Below are 14,365 nucleotides of genomic sequence, written 5' to 3'. Positions count from 1 at the left end.
ATCATCCACCCCCTTGTACAGTGCTTGCCGTACGTCCGTGCGAAGTCTTGAGCCCAATATGGAGCCACTGTCCTCCGTCTGGACGCCCCTCCATTCCATCACCACCGGCGTTTGGGTGGCTACCGTCACAATCTCCACTGTTGTCCTCGTGCCCACCGAGGGTAGTTCATTCAGGTTCGAAAACTTTTTAACCATTAACACAAGACCATCCATTTCGAAGGAACAGTCTGTGGTTTCCTTTTTAGTGTTCCTATGAGTACACACTAACTCGCTCAGGTCACAGATAAGTTGAAGAAGACCACAAAGATTGTTGGAGAAACGTTTCTTCCTCCTCGCCAACGCATCCGGCTCCCCCGTCAGAGCCGACCCACCAACATTCTGACCGGACTTCCTAACCGCATGAGGCTTCTTCTGCTCCTTCACCGTCGGGCGGGACAGCCGCAACTTGCGTTTTGATGATTTTCCCGGTGACGGGCCCCCAATTCTCTCAACAAAAGAAGCCACTAAAATCAACATCGCCCAACTCCATATGGCAGCTCAACGCACAATCTGTGCCGCTGTCTCCCAAAACTACCTTACGGACGTCATCTGGCGCCCTACCAGACCTGTGAAACTCTTCCACAGGAGTAAATTCCTCCTCTTTCATAGGAGGGGGCATACCCCTAGATAGATCACGCTCAGTCATAATTACGAATAATTAGAACGTGTGAGGTAATTTTTCAGCAAACTTTCCCCGTATCAAACAGCTGACGGAAAAAATAAGTACAAAATTTTTCTAAGTCAACACCAACCGAATTGTGTGACTTATAAATTGCTACAAGCCGAACATAAACAAGTAATATAAATATAAATCAGCTGGGTAACTACTCCATGGCGGGAGTGGTATCCTTTCATGAAGGTCCCGAGTTCGAATCCCGGTCAGGCATGGCATTTTCACAGGTTACTTGTCATTTATCTCATCCTCTGAAGTTATACCAAACAGGAGGTTAAAAAAAAAGAAAAAACTGGGTAACTAAGATAAATACACCATAACAACCGTACGCTATACTTACAAAAATTAAATAAAACCACGAAAAATATTTAAATTAAGAACAAAGAATAAACAAAACACAATGAAAACGTTTAAATTAAACTAAATAAAAACAGTTACAAACAATAAATTCATAATCAATGTCAGAATTAGCTCGTATGGAAGCTAACCAAAACGGTACTATCCAACGAAAACAAAAGACGAAAACCCAACAAAACTAATAAAAACACGAAAAAATAGCACAGAACAACTAATTAAACAATTAATAAGGTAAATTAACAACAAAAAAAGGAAAATGAAAGCACAATCGTATGACAAAAACGTAGCTCGAACGAGACGTCTTCACTCTCTTAGATCCAGACACGTATTCCTGTTTTCGTAAATTATAAAACTGGAAATAAACGTAAATAATAATATTAATATCTATGTAGAAATAAAACTTTTATAATTTAAAAATAACAATGCGTCTAAAAAGACAAGATATTGGTCGATATACAATTCGAGCCAAGATAATGAGAAAATACAGAAGAAATTAAATAGAGGAAGAAACAGCACAAAACAATTTCCGATTATCTGGCTTTTGCAGTAACGGTACATTCATTGGTTTGTTTGACGGGATTTATCCCGCCACCAGCCCATTCGGTCACCCTAAAGCATAAGACCGAATGTCTGTGCCACAAACGGCTACTGAGCCCTGAAATACTTTAGCGACTAGTATCCTAATTAGCTCCTAGAGCTTACCTAACAGCGTGAGCGGACTAAGCGCGGTGCCATACACCACCGGCTTACGTGACCCAACCGCTCACTTGCAGTAACGGTAAACAAATCTCAAAGTCAATCGTTGCAAGTATGTGGATTTAATTTGGGAAATCCATGTTTTCTCATGGTGAATTATATGTTGCATGCACCCATGTAGGAGCATGCGATTTGTTTATATATGCCGCAAATGGAATCACCAAAATCATCGTATATCCCAGAGCTCACGATGATTTTAATTTATTTAATTGAAATAAAAATAATATTGACTTGATATTTTACATTTTATTATTTTCGTAATATTATTTGTCAACTATAGTACAACATTTATTTAATGATAGACCCACTCAAATTTAGCGAAAGGGAACCATTGCGGGGTTCACTAGTTATACATAAAAATGAAAGTTATTTATCATATTTAATTTAAAAATTACCGGTAAAAATTTCATTACTAATTTTGAAGTTAACGTTTTTTATAATCTTTTAAACATAACACTTACATTTTTGTTGTTTTATCACTAAAGAAGAGTTTAATAAAATCATAAAATTTTATAATTAAGCAGGAGGGAATTAATATTGGGTTAATATTATTAATCTGATGAACATGAATGAATCTTTTAAATATATTCATATTTCACCAAGTCAGACTCATATTTTATATTTTTTATTCTATTTAAAAGGTGTAGTTTACCTCAAATGAGGAATAAATTTAAGAAACTTTTACAACTCTTCTTGTCGCATAATACGAGTAGTGTACTGTGTATACACTTTAAGCACGATCGGATATAATTGTTACTCTTCCCAAAATATATAATACCAGTATTATAATACCAATAATACGCATTTAGAAGAGTAAAAAGGATTTAGAAGAAACAACGAATGGCATGGATGAAGTCCTACGATAGAACTACCGCATGAAAATAAACAAGAACAAAACGAAAGTAATGAAATGTAGTAGAAATAAACAAAGATGGACCACTGAATGTGAAAATAGGAGGAGAAAAGATTATGGAGGTAGAAGAATTTTGTTATTTGGGAAGTAGAATTACTAAACATGGACGAAGCAGGAGCGATATAAAATGCCGAATAGCACAGGCGAAACGAGCCTTCAGTCAGAAATATAATTTGGTTACATCAAAAATTAATTTAAATGTCAGGAAAAGATTTTTGAAAGTATATGTTTGGAGTGTCGCTTTATATGGAAGTAAAACTTGGACGATCGGAGTATCTGAGAAGAATAGATTAGAAGCTTTTGAAATGTGGTGCTATAAGAGAATGTTAAAAATCAGATGGGTGGATAAAATTACAAATAAAGAGGTGTTGCGACAAATAGATGAAGAAAGAAGCATTTGAAAAAATATATAAAAGAAGAGACAGACTTATAGGCCACATATTAAAGCATCCTGGAATAGTCGCTTTAATATTGGAGGGACAGGTAGAAGGAAAAAATTGTGTAGGCAGGCAACGTTTGGAATATGTAAAAAAAAAAATTGTTCAGGATGTAGGATGTAGAGGGTATACCTAAATGAAACGACTAGCACTAGATAGGGAATCTTGGATAGCTGCATCAAACCAGTCAAATGACTGAAGACAAAAAAAATACGCATTTTTTCTTATTAAGAAATCATACATAGTATTTTCTTCTGCATCTGTAGCCAATTACGAATCGCATGGAATGATTGAGCCTCTGTAATTTTTAAGGATGGTTACAATGAACCGGTATTTTCAGGGTGTGTAGTCCATTCCAAATATAAACGCTATGTTTAACATCGGTTGCCAGCAGTTCAGAAACGAAAGTTGTTGAGAATCACTTAGAATTGTTTTAGAATTATTGCCGTAGAAATCGACAATGATTAAAAGGTACCGTAAGAGGTTGTCCTTTGTCGGTTGTTTTTGGTTCACTAAGTTAACGTAACCGTTTTCTCATGTCTTACGGTGATAGCCCAGCCGGCTGGTAGAGTAGTTAACTAGCTGTCGAAAATCAGCTGATTTTCCGTACAAAATGAACGGACTGATTGTCTGTACAAGGCTAGACCTCATTTACATGTCAAACAAATCATCCCTCATCTCATTTGAGCCATGGGGAGTTGCTTATTGTTCATTAGTTGAACAGATTGCAATGTTCACATTGGAAATAATAATATGGTGATGTTCTAATAAGTCTCCTAGCTGTTTATCATTTTTTTTTTTTATTGTGATTATAGGTGGCATTGTTATGAAAAACTAAAATGTTGGTACAATTTAAATAATTCTTAGTGAGGATGAGCTATGTGTTATTAAGCTGGTTAAAAATCTTTAAATTCATTAAATTTTTTTAGAAATGTTTTCCAATACTGTCTTTCTTAAAATTGTGTGGAAACCCTTTACACTTCCAGATTTAGTTTACATTACTTCTAATTTATATACGTATAAACGTTAATACATTTTACTACAGATTAAAAAAAAAATTACGTTTACATTACTGGAATATGATCATACCAACATAACGTTAAAATCAAAATTTGAAATACTGTTTTTAAAATATTTCTTTCCTGACATTTTATGCATTTGTCTGTCTGTGCTACAGAAATTTACACCTAATTGTGTTTCTGTTACTTATTTTATTATGTCTCGGAACAATTCTTTTGTATTACAACTTTTCTGTTATTCTGAGTCATTACTAACAGATTCTTTTTGTTTTCTATTATGGCTCTTCAGTTTCAGCATTTACGCAAAATTAAATCTGAGTTTTTTGTTTTGAACTTTAGTGTGACCTTCTGTTAGATTATGTTTGGGAAATAATTTTCGTTCTGCTTGTTTACCCTGGAAGGAAATTTCTTAATAATTGTAGTTTTCTGAATATTGTAAAGTTTTGTGGTGTTTTTCTTTCACAATTTTGGATAGTTTTGAAATTTTTTTATAAAAATGAGGTCCTATCATGATGAAAATATCTTTATATGGGTTGTAACTGTTATTTATTACCAAGATAAGGATTTAATTTTAAATTCATCATAATTTAGGAAATCTGTTACTTTCATTGTTGTTTTTATGTCTAACCTGAAAAATAAAAACAATAAATGAAACAATTAAGTAGATTTCATAAAAAAGCTACCTATTGTGATGGGTAACATGATTCGACTTCCGGAAAATTTCGACATATCTTCGCGTTTCACATACTTCAGACCAAAAAACCACTGTCAGTTCAAAAGTTTATACATATATATATGTATATTTCACTTTCTTGTGGACACGATAACTGCCGTAATTTTGTGCCAATCACTTTCAAATTCATAAAATAATAATTAATAAAATATCCCATAAAAATATACCCATAAAATATCACCCATAATCTCAGTCTAGTTCGTTAATGGGCAAAATTGGACAATCGGGTTGGAAATGGGGGGGGGTCTCTTTTGAAAAAACAAAATAGCCCTATACTTTCTTAGTAAGTAAAATATCGAATTCGTTTAAAGTTCTTATTATTCTTTAGCTAAGTGCCTAAAACTTATTGAAGTAAATTTTTTTGATATTACAAACCATTGGCCCAGGGGGTGGAAAAAATTGGATTTCGAAGACAAAAATGTCATACCTCCCTTAATAGGCAGTATCGAATCGGTTTAAAGTGGTCGTTAGTACTCTTACAATTACCTAAAACGTTTGTCTGTAACAATTTTTGATATGGTCAACCCTCACGGCAAGGGATGAGAAAAATATTGCTGAAATTGTAAGAAGATGGGCTTGTCGAATACTAAACATGTGAAACTTTTTTCACATGCAACCATTGATATACTGAGTAAATTTGCAGTTTTTCTTAGCTGTAAGGTGGCTTTTTTATCCCATACTTAGTACGGTGAAATCTACCTCCGCCTTCCGGCGTGCCGAAAGGGATTTTTTTTTTAATTTTATTACAATAATTATAATTCGGTTTTTTATTAAATAAAATATTAATTATTATTTATGGATATGATAAATAGTTTAAGAAAAATATTTATTTTTTAAGAAGTATTTTTACAAATTTATTTGTTTGAGTAAAGTTAATTTTGATGAGAACATAGCATCTAGTAGATTTTCGGATTCCTCCAGAGCCATTTAAACTAATCCTTCCAACAGGGACGTTACATTCTCCACCGCAAATCCCACACACTTCATCCTCCTTTTTGACTGGATAATTCTATTTACCTCTGCTAATGTTATATTTGTCCTTTCAGTCTGTTTGTTAGATGATAGTACATTGCTTAGCTGTCGGCTTTTAAACAAAACGGTTTACTAATTCAGTAGATTAAATACATATATCTTAACTGAATATAGTGTAAATTTTATCTATATTATATTTATAATATATATATAAAAATCTATGGTATATTTAAGTAAGGATTGTATTTAATCTATTAAATTAGTAAATATATATATATATATATATATATATGAATTTTTTTTTTTGATCTTATCAAATTAAGATAGTAGCATAAATTGTTTTCCAAAATTGACCAAAAACCAAAGAGAACTCTTCTTTTCATCAATTCTTAATCATATTTGCTTTACGCATATAAAGTAAACCTAAAAAAATACGATTACATTTTACCAAATAGCTACCATTCATCAAATAACACTCATTTCATTACATACTTAATGAGCGGATATTTTTGAGGCTCTACAGGTTTGCTAGTCACTCTTTTACTTCTAGTACAATTGTCTTTCTAGAGACGGATTGGTTAATAGTGGATTAACAATGACCGTTAATTTCCCCCATCCAAATCATATGATCTCATTCGAGATCAAAAGATCAAATTATTTAATCTAGCCTTCTCTCCTTTATTAATGCAAAACCTTTTTTCAAAAATCAACACTACCTCTTAAAATTGAAATGTATGTTTTTTTCTTTTGCCCTATCTACCCCCTTTGTTAAAATATTTTTTCGAAAATTTGTTGAAAGTTCCAATTTTTTTAAATGATAGATCCGGGACTTAAATTCAGAAAAGTTTTTTTTTAAATTTATTTTTCTTATTATATTCTATATTGAACTGGTGTTAGGTTTAGAGAAAACTTTAAGAAAATTTATTAAGCTTAACCCGTATATTTAAACCATATTTTTTAGAAAGGTTTTCTTAAAATTTATTCCCCACATCTAAAAAATGTATATATTTTATTGTTTGGTTTTTAGCTCTAACTCTTTTAATTTTTATTAAAAAGATTTTTGTGTATTTCTCTTCATCACTTAAAGGGCTATTAAATGTGAAGTAGCTTTGGCATCTACATTATATACCAGACCCAAAGTGATAAGCAATCTTTTTCATAACTTTCAAAAGAAGTCATACTTTATTTTTAAACAATTCTTTTTTAAATTAATCTTTTTTGTGAGGGATCACTTTTTATAATTATTTTTTTCATAAATTTTTCCCAAACAATAAGAAAGCCGCTAAAATGAAAAATCTTTTCCTCGAAATTTGGAAATTTTAATGTTTAAGTCTTATTTTGGTAATAATATAATAAAATAATATAATATTAAGATTCCAAATTTTAAAATATTTAGAATCTTGTTTTTGGTTTTTTCAATCTCGAAGGTAATACAACTTATTTTCATGAATTAAAAGAGTTATTTAATGCGACAAAATTGTGAGAGAACATATAACGACTTTTTTAGGCTATTTTATTTTTTAAAAAATGTTGTATGATTTGACGAGCGAAGCTGGAAAAATCATGCAGCTACGCCAACTTTTTTCTTTTCCTTGTGTAAAAAGTTTGTCCTTATGTGCTAAAAGTTATTATTTTCGTAAAGAAATCAATTAAACAGAAAGAAATATTTTAATTCATTTTTATACTCGGTTTGATTTACGCCCGCGCGTGTGTATGTAATACTGCAAAAAAATAGTATACTTTTAGATATACTTTGCATTCATTAAGATATGATCTGATCCCATAGTTCCAAAAATTTTAATTTTCTCTTAAGATTGGAATTACGTTGAATCATTTTAAACCTTTAAAAAGATTTATTTTTAAAAGACAAACTATTTTTATAGTGTAATTATCAGTAGTTATAAAGTTCCTAAAATTTTTAGAATTAAATGTTTTCTGAAATACTTTTTATTTTAAATACAAATGTACTGTAAATGATTTAATTGTTAAAAAATGCCTAGTGAAATTTAGTTATAAAATAAATAAAAAATAATTCAAAAATATTACATTGTTAATGCAGTACCTTAGTAACGTAAATTTTGTTTAAAAATTCAGTCTGCGATTGACTGTGGTTGTGTGAGGTGTGGAGGGCGGGTGGTCCCTGCCTCAAAACAAATAAAAGAATATTCATAGTAGAGAATTTTTAATCTTACTGAATCTAAATATTAATAAAACCACGGAAAATTACTTTTGGAAGAAGAGGTTTTGATCAATTCTAAAGAATATTTACATTAATTTATTAAATTATTATGAATTCTTCCATTCCTTTACAGTAACATAAATTTCAGTTCTACTAAAGGAAAAATAGATAGTATACATCGATTACAATATTTTAAGCTAGGATGTAAAATTAATAATAAAATTAGGTATTTGTGTCTGTAATTATCATTTATAAACACTGTAAATATTAAAAGTTTTTTCTATGCTTCTAAAGCAGAAAGAAACTAGTCAATTCTCCACATCTCTTGACCACAGAAAATATTTCTAAAGTTTCTTGTTCTTTATATAAAAAACATTTGTAATAACAGTTACGGGGGCGGGAATATATAAAATTTGGACACATTATTTATAAAAAATGAAAATTTAGAAAAAAAAGGTAAGAAAGACAAAAACTCTAGATTTTTACCAAAATTTCAGAAGCCTAGTGTTGAGATAAGAAAGCACTAGCAAAACGCAAAAAAGTGCTTTTAAAACTTATTTGGATTTGTATAGAAATAATGTATGGAATTTTTTTAAGAGTACCGAGTTATTAATGTAGCATTGTAGAAATTAACAGTGAACACTTACTGAATTTTGTTGCAATCAAACCGAATTTATTTGACACCGACACAACATTGATAATTGTATCCTAATACCTGTTTAATCGTTAGCCAATTTAAATTAGTCCATTATTAATTTTTAGTAAGTCTTGATTAATTTGCTCACTGTACATAGAATATCTTTATTGCCATCAACATTTTTCACCTTATTATCAATAAAACTGTCTTGAAACATGAAATAACATGTTAGTGACAAATCTGTTTGTGACAAATATTTTCCCATAATTTTAACTAGTTCACAATTTCGAATTTTAAAGGAGTGGTGCTTTTATAAAAACTTCTCTCACAGAATTTACACTCCATCATGACATTTCATTAGTGATCAGATCTTTAGTCAGATTCGGTTCGGGATGGTATGTGACAGTCTTAAAACTGAATGACTTATGATGCATTACATTATGCACTTTACGTGTGAGCGTTCTTATTCCAGTAATAAAGAATTGTTGACTTTGGTGTTTGAGTCATCCTTGACTCGCTCATTGATGTCACGTAAAAACAATAACAGAAAAAAAATTATTTTGCGAGATTGGGACTGTAAAGTGGATAGGGCAATACCTACAACCAGACTTTTAAGTAGCTTCCCTTGTCTTTTGAACGGAAGTTTTTACGGGAGCGTCCGTTATCATACAGAAGAGTTATCCTTGAAAGAGAATCAGGACATTTTCTCCTTACTGTAGATTTGAACTTTATTTTCTAACAATAGTCACAATAATACTCACTGTTGATCGTGCGTTATTCATTCAAAGAGCAATAAAGTGAGCCCAACGTATAGTCCCAAAACACCGTTAGCATCACTTTAAGATTGGCGCGTAGCTTTTGAATTTTTTCTAGCCAGCAAACTGAATGTTTCCATTCCGTACTCTAACGTTTGGATTCCAGCTCAAAATGATTATTAGCTATGCAAACAAAAAAACTGTTACCTTCTGTTAAATACTGTTGTTGAAGTTCTATACAAATGTGAATTCGGATTTCTGTGATTTTGAGTCGACTGTCTCGGAACCCCCCTTTAACATGATTTGAAGTAATTCAGTCTATCACAGTTAATTAAACTGTCAGTTCCGATACTCCCGCTACAGATTTCAGTAATTTGCAGAGCGTCAGTCGAAATTTCCAATTTTGGTAATACATTTTTTACCGTACTATTTTAACATACGCGAATGAATATTGGCGGTTTTACACCTCCAGAAAATGGAAATCTTATCACAGCATGCTGTTCTCCCGTGGTTGATACCTCAATCGGAGCCGACATTTTGAAAAAAACAGAGATTATAATAATGAAAATTCTTTTCGAATAGCTGATACTTTCAGGGGTTCCAGCTTGAACATCAGTCAGTACAATTTATTCAATTAAATTATTTTTCCGCCGTTGTCATTTGTCACTTTAATTACAGAACGACCCTCGTAGCCTAACATGTTACCTTAGTAACACTTATGTTATGCTACGATTAATAGTGCATGCTGTAAAATCAATTAATGCTATTATAAAATGTTAGCATATTTATCTTGTTTCTAACAAAAATCTTGTTATCCACAAATTGCCTTTAAAGATAAAAGATGTTTCAAACATTTGCTAATAGCCATATTAGAAGAGGATATCTCAAAATATTTTTATTAACATTATCATCACTTGACACATTCATAATCTTCTAGTTGTCATAAATGCATCATTTTCATGAAAAATATTTACCCGTATTGTTTACAGATATATTTTTTAGTTAAATTGTGATGAAATCTGTGAATGTTAAAAATACTGAATCTAATGAAACAAAATTGAACAAAGGCGACATGGTAAAATTAATACAAGTAGAATTCTTTAAAGAAAACCTGTGTCTGTTCGGAATATAAAGTCAGGGATAAAAAAGAAAACTCATGGAGTAAAATCGGTAAAAATATCGCTGAAGTTGAAAAGATGCAATGTTTGATAGGCAATTTTCAAAGAGAAGCAAAGAAAGTTATGAATGGAGCTGGTACAGGAGATTTAAAATAAAATTCGTTTGGTTATAATATGCTATTCATCAAAGATATAAATATTCAACCCCATTCGCGGTAAACTAGTGGCAACCTTACCTCTCAGATTTTAACCCAGATGAATTTATTCGGAATCTAAATTTCGAATTTAGATTCGAAATTTAGATCTAGTTAAAAGAAAAGTTCGAGACCGCAATATCTCCATGTCGATAACAGAACTGAGAACAGTTACATTAGATGCAATTTTGTCAATTGAAGTGGAAGGTTGGAAAAGATCAGTGTCGAAAGTTCAGGAGATAATGGATTCTAACTGGAAAACACCATTGATTAATGGGAAATGTCATTGAAAGCATAATTGTGGATGGACGATGATGAGATATCAGGTAATGAAGAAAACGAATTGGAAATTAAGTCCAGTGGAAGTTAAAGTGAGTTAAGCTCAGAAATCGAGGTCTATGTCAAAAGGCCTATCACAAAAGGTGGTTCTACGGAAACTGCAGATGAAACTGGTTAAGGTCTGTTTAAGGTAGTAATTATTGATCGTTTATTTAGTAAATTAATATAAAAATATTATTTTATTTTTTATTCCGCAGCTACATCCAACTTTTTGCAATTCCGTAGGCTTATATATCGAAATCATTCCCATCAGTTTTGAATATAATGCTGTGAATTATGGTACCGATTTAGTGAAAACGTTTACTTAATTAAATTATTGTAATTAACTACAGATTAAATTTATTTCATTTATGAATGCAGTAATGTAAATAAATATTTTTAATTGGATTATTAGAGTAATCAAAATGAAATTACAAGCATGTCACTTTGTTTAGTAGGACTAAACTCAGACTTTACTGTTGTGTTACATCTTCATCTCTATCTATTGCCAAACAAAACAACAGTGGTGCATTTCTCCACGAATATGAACTTCGCCTTGTCGACTTGTAGATTTACATAAATCTACAAATCGACAAGTATGTTAAATTAAATTAAATAATTTAAATGTTAAATTAAATCTCTATTTCTTCAGTTAATAATTAATAATCAGTCTATGAAATAATTTGAAATTCTTTTCCACTGGGAGTAGAAAACTTGAGTACTATAAGATTATTGAAGCTAGTGTCTAATTATTTTTAATAAATATTTTTCTAGTTCATCCTAAGTGAAAAAAGTATAATTTATATATTTCTTCAATTATTAAACATAATTACAGAATAGAAATTCTGAGATTATTTTAAAGTTCTACAATTTTTAATTAAGTGGGAAAAGTTGTTAATAAAAACTAAATAACGTTTTGGGACAATACACTCATTTTTTTTTTAATATTAATTAAACCTGTAATATTATCCTATTTATTTATATATATATTTTTTTTTGTAAACCAAATTACAGCCAAACGGTAAAGAATAAGTGTTTTACTTTAGGTTTTTAAATAGTTTTAATTACAATGTTCTTTGCATTCTCTGTAACTACAACTTTTATTTTTAGTGAAACATTTCTTTGTTGTGGTATACAGCATTCCAGTCCCTCTAACCTCTAACTTGCTCCTCATTTTCTATTTTAAAAATGTATTTAAAACATTTAAAAATTTACAAAGCCTACTAAGATATACAATTATTTTTAGTTAATACAAAAGTATAGTCACTTTAGAATAAGACTGTGACCCTGCTATTATTTTATAACCCAATAAATATTATAACACTTTCAAAAACGTGTAAAACATTCCTTTGCATATAAAAATACAACTCACTTTCCTTTTCCAACTCCTATCCAATTTCCGGCTTTCAAGTTATCGTATTCGAGAAAAAATTTCTGGATTTAGTAGGGTTCTTGATCAGATATTGTATAGGTAGCCGCCCATTATATATAGTCAAGCTTAGAAGATAAGATCTTTGAAATGCTTTGTGATTACACGATTTGTTCGAAAAGCGAATCCCATTATAGGGTTGGTCGTATTTTTTTCTGTAATTTTATGTCGTTTTCGATATATATACTTATTTATTTGTATCACATCGTATACGCTGGTCTACATCTCTTCGATACATCTCATCAGATGCATTGTTATTTATATCCCATCAGATACAAAAATTTGAGCATTTTGTGCATATGAATAAAGAAGCAGAATATCTATGGGATAAAGAATTCTGAAAAAGTGAAAGGATTTTTAAGAGCAAGAAGTATTTCAATTGAACGAAAAAAGAGATTTGTCAAATTTTATTTTTGCGGAAAAATTATCTCAAATTTACTGAACAAGTGACAGACTGAATGAAATAAGGAAGTATTGATAAAATAAAAAAGAAACAGAAGTTGATAAAAATTTAAGAAAGAGGAAAACAACTAAGTTTGGCATATCCTACGAAGAAATTTTCCTAAGGAAAATCGTAAAGGGCAAAAAATAAAGAAGAAAATGAAGAGAAAGAATAAGGATTAACTGTTTATTTCAGGCTATAAAAGAAAAAAAGTATAAACAGATTAAGCAGAATGCTCGGAACCGACAGAATGAAAAATGGTTTCGTACCCGTTTAAAAACATATTAATCCAAGAAAAATATAAAAACCCATAAATAAATAACAATTTTTAAAGTCCGTAATAGTTATAATTTTCTAGTTTATCTTTAGGAAAGGGCCCAGTTTTAAACTCAAGAAAATCATTTTCAGCGTTTTAATAATTATTAAAACAAATAAAACACCGTAATGTATGATGCATGATAAAGAGTTTTGTTTGTAATTTACTGAAATATTTGTAAAATGCACAACTTGTATAGCTTGTCTTTCCTTATTGAATTTCTTCTTTTTTTTGTAATTGTCTTTTACGTAGTAGTAAGAGGAAACAATGTGATTATATAATCTGTTGAAGATAATTATTCCGAAAATAGGGAAACGACCATTTTTCCGTTTTTCTAAATCCGATTCAATGAAAATGCGGATTAAATGTGACAGTATTTGTAATGCGCAAGTAAAGTATATCATATAACGTTAAAATTGATTATATGTTAATTTTCTCGAATATTAGGAATGTTTTAATCCACGAAAATGTAAAATCATCATATTGTTCCCGTATAAAAATCCTAGACTTGTTTGTCAAATTTTATATTTTTAAGCAAGATAAAATATATTGAAAAATTTAGTTTTGAACCGATAGACGAATGTTGCTATGAAGGCTACTGAAAAACCCTGCTAAAGACAGCTTTTTATTTTGTAAATTTTCTTTTATTTTGATATACTTTTATTAGTTACAAAACTTTTAGTAAAAGGGTTTCAATTTTTAAAATACAGTTGTTTTAAAATTAAGTTTTATTTTTAGAATATAAATAATCATTTGATACTAAAACGTTTCAAGGTTATAACTACAGAAGTTTTCTCGTTTTGATATTGTTTACTGGAGTATTTTTTTTATTGTAGCGACATTTGTGAGTTTTTTAAATGGTTTTGTTATAAGTGATGTCTTGTTTAATTATAGTAAAAGCCACATGTTGTAAATATAACAAATAAATACTCAAACAGAAATTACAGTCCCTTTCTGTAATACATCTAATCCAAAAAAATAAAAAATAATAATAGCATCCCGGAAAGTATTAATTTTCACACCAGCTGTTGATAATAGGATTGTTCAGAACTAAAATGTTCAATTTTGTTTCTGTCTT

The sequence above is a fragment of the Lycorma delicatula genome, chromosome 6, assembly GCF_047948215.1.
Source record: "Lycorma delicatula isolate Av1 chromosome 6, ASM4794821v1, whole genome shotgun sequence".
NCBI classification, from domain to species: domain Eukaryota; kingdom Metazoa; phylum Arthropoda; class Insecta; order Hemiptera; family Fulgoridae; genus Lycorma; species Lycorma delicatula.
The sequence above is the reverse complement of the archived record's forward strand: the minus strand, read 5'-3'. Positions refer to the sequence as shown.